The 6,506-nt window shown below is 31.2% G+C and overlaps 1 long non-coding RNA gene across 1 annotated transcript; it reads left to right on the top strand.

Moving 5' to 3' along the window:
• The first annotated feature begins 3,324 nt into the window (after nt 1–3,324).
• Nucleotides 3,325–4,423, top strand: LOC128291746 (uncharacterized). Its single transcript, XR_008281571.1, has 2 exons — nt 3,325–3,477; nt 4,166–4,423. It is a non-coding gene; the product is annotated as an uncharacterized LOC128291746 (long non-coding RNA).
• The last annotated feature ends 2,083 nt before the right edge of the window (nt 4,424–6,506 follow it).

Genomic DNA, 6,506 nt, shown 5'->3' with positions numbered 1-6,506 from the left:
ATGCATGTTTACAACTTTTCCAGCTGATTTTAATATAAACATGAATTCATATCGCGATTTTTTATCATCACAATCTCATAATATAACTTTTATATAACTCTAGTTTAGAGTTCATACTCTCGATAGACTAGTAAAATATCCTTCATTTTTCTCTTTCTAAGTATTTAAGAATATTATTCTTTAAAATAGTCTAATAACCATTAACAAGATTACCTTAATATAAGCTTATGATACATAGAGCATATTATACCTCTAGTGTTGTGCACAGCATGACATAGAAGATACATTCCACTCCCAAAGCAAATGGCATCTTCTCCAATCTTGTCTTTTCTTCCAAAGTTTTTGGAGTCATATTTTTCCATCAATGTACACTAGCACCGTAGACAAGAATCAATGCGAAAACTCTATAGCACCTTGTTTATGTGGATGGATTGAGAGAGTTTTAGCAATCTTTTCAATCATCTCTATAGATCTTCAGAACATAGGTTGCTCCCATATCCTTCATAGATGATCATATGGATAGGCAGACATTAGTGGTTTGTCATTTCTCATCATTAATAATTCTTAAACTATACAAAGTCATTAGAATTTTTAATGAATTAAACTCTTAAATCATTTCATCAAATTTGATATTTTAACTTTGAGATATTTAATTTAATCTATAAATAAATTACATAGCTATATATTTCAACTCAAATAATATTTAGATTCAAATATTTTATTTACCATCTCTATAAGATTCATAGTAAATATAGATATTAACATTCAAATATTCATTATGTAAATCTTCTTTCATTTTAAACATAAAAATCTAAATATCTAAATTTATTATTATCAAAATTTACCCAATAAATATGAACACCCTATACGATTCAACAATTTCGATTTTGAAAACATTGCTAAAAGATAAAAGAAAAAAAGTGAAAGGGTGTTGTTTTATACTAAAAATGAACGATTTGAAATAGATTGTTATGCAAATAGCGAGATACCGACCCAAGTCGTGCAAGTGTAGCAGTAAAAGACAAATGGGCAGAATAAAGAATAGGACAGCAACTTGGGGAGCAAGGGATAATAAAAGGGTGGGATGGTTCGTAGAAATGAAGGGATGTTCATTTAACTTGGACCACCTTTCCAAAATAATATTTATAAGCTTTTCAATGACATGTTGACATTGATGTTTCCCAGTAATGTTCATGGTTTCATCTCTAGTCCTAGGACGGCGGTGATTTTTGCAACTTGCTGACTTTTTTAAAATTAATAAGTGATGGGACGAGTTTCCACATACTGGTACGAGGACAATGTCAATATTAAACCATTATGTAAATATCCAAGCAACTTCCCACGTATCATTATCCATTTCCAATTCCATCGCTCACCTCATCTTCTCTTCTTTTTCAAATTAATGCCTAAACTCCATAAGACATAATTCACAATAGATGGGTAGAAATTTTGGGTAAAATCGATTTAATTGGTCGAACAAAATTAATTTAACTAAGGTTATTTAATAATTTTTTAGACGTTTGATTAATTGTTAATTTAGTTCGAAATCAGTTAATTATCTAAATTAACTGAAAATTTATATTTTATATACATTTTATATATATTAAAATCAGTTAATTTTTATATATTTTATATTTATTTTAACCAAACTGAATTAACCGAAAAAGTTTGGTTCAATTAAATTTTTTTGAAAAAAATTCGGTTCAATTAACGGTAAATGGTTTAAAAAGTTTAGTTAATTCGATTAATACTAGTTCGGGTCAGTTAACCAATTAAACACCCCTAATTAACACGTATTTATATTGTTTGGTGGGTTTAATGTCACGAGTTACTACAAGATTAATAAATATGTTTGGTGGGATTTGAACATATGTCTCAAATGTGAATTGGAGGGAGGTAAGTAAGGGTTTTTGCTCCCTAAAAAATGCAGTCTTTCAATGAATAAAGAAATTATAAATTAATATATAGAAAATTTGTATTTTAAACCCCTAAAAATAAAATAAAAAATTGTTTAATCCTTCAAAATGATGAATTATAAATATTAAATTTAGAAATATTATAATTAAATTCATGTCCCTATTAAAAAAATTCTAGATATATTCCCCTTGATAAGCAAGCCATCACGGTTTCAGAAACCCTAAATTTATCAATTCTACCAAACTCTTATTTGTTTTGTCATATAAAATTTTTATAAATAAATTTATTATATAATTTTTTTCACCCACATCCGTGGGTGTGTATTAATTAGTTTTATTAATTATAATTAGAATTAAAATCTTACAATGTACAAGTGAATTAATAATCTCACCATAACGGATTTAAATCAGAATGAATTTACACAAGATTCAATGCATGATGACGGTAAAACCTAAACAAAAAAAGGAACCCATAAATAGTTTACACAACTAACACTCTACCTAAAATCTCAAAATTCTTCAAACTTTAACTTTATCATCAAGTCAAAGTCTTATTGGACTTTTTAATTACTCTTTCTTTTTTATCAATACACTATTTAAGGAGAGAAACGAGGATGACAAATTTTAATAAATTCTTTTAGAATTACTTATTAACTACTTTGTTAAGGTTTCCTTATTCTCTCACTTTACCCACTAAATTATTGGTTTTGGTTAAGAGTAGACTTGTCAATTTGTGTGACTATATTAAGTTCAAACATGACTAACATGATTTAGATTTATAATTTATGTATAACATATATGGCACCATCGTTGTATGACATATACAATATGTTGAACATATATAACACGATTAACACATGAATGGAAATAATTAAAAATTATTGATGTAACGGCCTAATTTTCAGTGGTGTCGGAAATGGTGATTTGAGATCACTAAATTCGACAAATAAGATTGAACAAGATAGTAATTTAATATTTATGAGTCAAGTAAGAATTTAGAAGAATTTGTGAAATGGTGAAATTAGTGAATTAAAAGAATTTATTAGGTCAAACGGGTCAAAAATGAGGTATCGAGACCTCAAAGTTGAAAATCGAGCTATAAATATTTTTATAAATATTTATGGAGTGTCATTGAGTTAGTATTAAAGTTTCGTTAGAAAATTTTAACGTTTGGATGACTAATTAATTGAAAAGGATTAAATTGAAAATAGCACAAAATTTGTTAAATTGTGAGTAAATAGCTTAAGTATTTAAAAAGATGGATTTAAAGAGCAATTAGACCCAAAGGTTAATGGCTGGACGGTTTGGGTATGAAATAAGCAAGAAAACAATGTGAACAAGGGGCAAAATTGGAAATAGATAAAAGTTAATAGCTAAATAATGATGTAATTGAAAAATCTAGACATTTTCTTCATAATTTCTCAGCCAAAACGCCATAGAAGGTCTGGAGAAAGCTGCTTTTTCATATTTTTACATCATATCAAGAATCCAAAGAAGAACGAGGAAAAGAAAAAGTTGCGGAATAGTCCCAAAATTTCAATATCTTCTACAAATTAGCCGGGTAAGTTCATATGGTTGAAATTAGATGTTTATTTGTGAATGATTGAAGTATATAATGTGTTATTATATACGAATTTGTTGTGGGATTGTGTAGATTTTGTTAATGAAAGAATAAATGTGGAAATGCAAATTAGGAAAAACGCAGGATTGAGTACGTTCGAATCGTGACGTGTGATGAATTGACGGATAAAACCATGGTTGTTCCATGGCAAAGTGTGAAATGTAGGTATGGTATTATCCATACTGAGTTGTGAAATGTAGGTATGGTATTATCCATACTGAGCTGTGAAATGTAGGTATGGTATTATCAAATCCATCTTGAGTTAAGAAATGTAGGTATGGCATTTCCCATACCGAGTTAAAAAATGTAGGTATGGTATTTCAATGAGGAAAACCATACTTGAGTTGTGAATCGTGGCATTGAGCAACGACGTACTCAATTTAAATAAGCCGTTTCCTAATTTGATTATAAGAAATAAAGAGAAGTGATCCAAATGAAAGAGATTGAGTAGTTATTCTTGTTGAGCTCAACTATGTGAATTATTATAACAATGGTTGTGAATCGCAGAAACTTTAGTAAATGTTTTGGTATTGTTTGGAAATATTATGTTTGGTAAGCATTACTTTTAACCTATGAACTTACTAAGCTTCAATAAGCTTACTTGTGTGTGTTTAATATTTTTATGTAGATTGACTTGAAGTGAAGAGGGTAGATCGGATCAACACAACAAAGCACACTATCCAGATCAATTCCGGTAGCTTTTGTTTTATGTTTGAAGATTTATATGGCATGTATAGAGTTTGAATGAATTGAAGTAAAGATGTTATAAACTAGTTAACAATATTTGTACTAAAATAGTTTTCGGTAAGTAGCAGTAGTTTGACTTTGAAAAATCACTAAAAATAGTAGAAATGGAATTAAATAATGAATAAATTATGGAATCGAATCTTGATGAGTCTATTTTCATATGGAAGAAGCAAAACAGGTATATGAGCTATATTTTATGAGATGTTTAAATTTTTGTGAAACAGGGCCAGAGCAATTTTGGATCCCTGTTCTGAATTTGGAAATTCACCATAAATTTTACAAAGATAATTAGAAGTCATACTTTATATGTACAGATTCCTTATTGAGTCTAGTTTTATTAGAGACAAACGGCATAGTCATTGAAGCTCTGTACAGAGAGATATCTGATTCGTAATACACAAAGGTCAGAGTAGTCAAACCCTGAAACAGGGGAGATTTTAAATAATAAACTGTACTAATTGGCTTGACCAAAAATTCTAGAAAAAAATTGGTAAGTAGATATATGAGTATAAATTCATAGAAAATTTACGGATTTGGATTTCGAGTTTTATAACTCGAGATATGAATTATTTAGCAACTATGACACAGTTGGACAGCTTGTTTGGAAAGTGTGATATAAATTGTTTGAATTTGTTTAAGTGCTCAAATAAGTTTAGTAATGCCTCGTGCTCGACTCCGGCGACGGTCTCGGGTAAAGGGGGCGTTACATTTATTGGTATCAGAGCCTGGTTTAGTCGATTCTCGGAACGAATTTGATGTGTAAAGTGTTTAAAAATACATGCCATATAAATCTGTGATAGTGTGATGTGAATGATCCGATCTAATTACTAATTTTTGTTATAGATTGTAAAGATGTCTGATAGACCCGATGGTGCTAGTCAGGAAGAGGAAGTTAATAGTAGAATGCAGACTTCTGAGCGGGGAACAAGTGGTAATGTCCGATTTCTTTGATGAGAGAGGAAGAACTAAAAATATGATTTACGGATTAATGAATCGGTGGTCTCATGAAACAATACAAGGAAGAAGTCAGCACAACAACCTCCTCCTCCCCTCTTGTACCACCGATTTACAACCCGGTTGCTCCTCCTTTAATAGATGAATCTAGCAAAAGAACACCAATTGAAAAACTCGAAAAGTTTGGAGTGAAGAATTTCGAGGGAGATCGGACGATGATCCGGTTAAAGCGAGTATTGGTTAAAGAGTTTGGAGAGAGTTTTAAGCAGATGATGTGTTCTCCGAAGGACTATTTGGGATGTGCAGTTTAGCTATTGAAAGAAGAAGCGTATAATTGGTGGGAAACCATTGAGGCGATGGTACCGCAGATAAACTTACAGGGAATTCTTCCAAAACGAATTTAAGAAGAAGTATGTGGGAAAGAGATATTTAGATAAGAAGAAGAGAATTTCTTGATCTTCGACAAGGGAATAAAACAATGGCGAATATGAAAGAGAATTTGTGTATCTCAAGAGATATGCTCGGGATGTTGTGCAAACGAGAGGAAGAAATGTGCATTAGATTTGAAGAAGGGCTTAATGATGAAATCAAAATGATGATTGAAGGTACAGAGATTCGAGAATTTGTGATTCTGTCGATCGAGCTCAAAAGATGGAAGAAGTGTATAACGAAAGATGCAAAGAGAAAGAAGAGGTAAAGAGGTATACAAAAGAAGTTTCTCTAGACCAACTTCGACTTTTCCGCCAAAAGTTCGAGATGATTCGTCGACTGTTATAATCCCGAACGATCGAATAAAAGTAAAACGACTCAACAAGATGTCGGAGTAACTAAGAAACCAGCAGCTAGTGTTAGTAGTGTGCAAAATATTCGAGACTTAGATGTAAAAATTGTGGTAGATTTCATATTGGTGAGTGTTGGGGAAGAGCCGAGCTTACTATAAATGTGGTGGAACTGATCATTTTATTCGGACTGTCCTCAATTATTAAAGAAGATAGAGAACAAGGGAGAAGCAAGCAAATACTCCTCGAAAGGTAAACGTTCAGTCAAAGTAGTGCTCTTTGGGACTGTTCATTCGAGAACGAGAATCTGCGACCGATCGAGACAAGAGTACCTGCGTACATATGCTATCCGGCAAGGGAAGAAGCTTCGCTCCGGATGTGATAGTGGTAATTTCTATATTTTGATGATTCTGTGTATGCTTTAATTGATCCCGGATCTACACATTCATATATTTGCCTTTGCATTAGTGTCGAAAAAGAAAATGACCT

The sequence above is a fragment of the Gossypium arboreum genome, chromosome 4, assembly GCF_025698485.1.
Source record: "Gossypium arboreum isolate Shixiya-1 chromosome 4, ASM2569848v2, whole genome shotgun sequence".
NCBI lineage: Eukaryota > Viridiplantae > Streptophyta > Magnoliopsida > Malvales > Malvaceae > Gossypium > Gossypium arboreum.
Note: the sequence above shows the minus strand (reverse complement) of the source record. Positions and strands in the feature narration are given on the sequence as shown.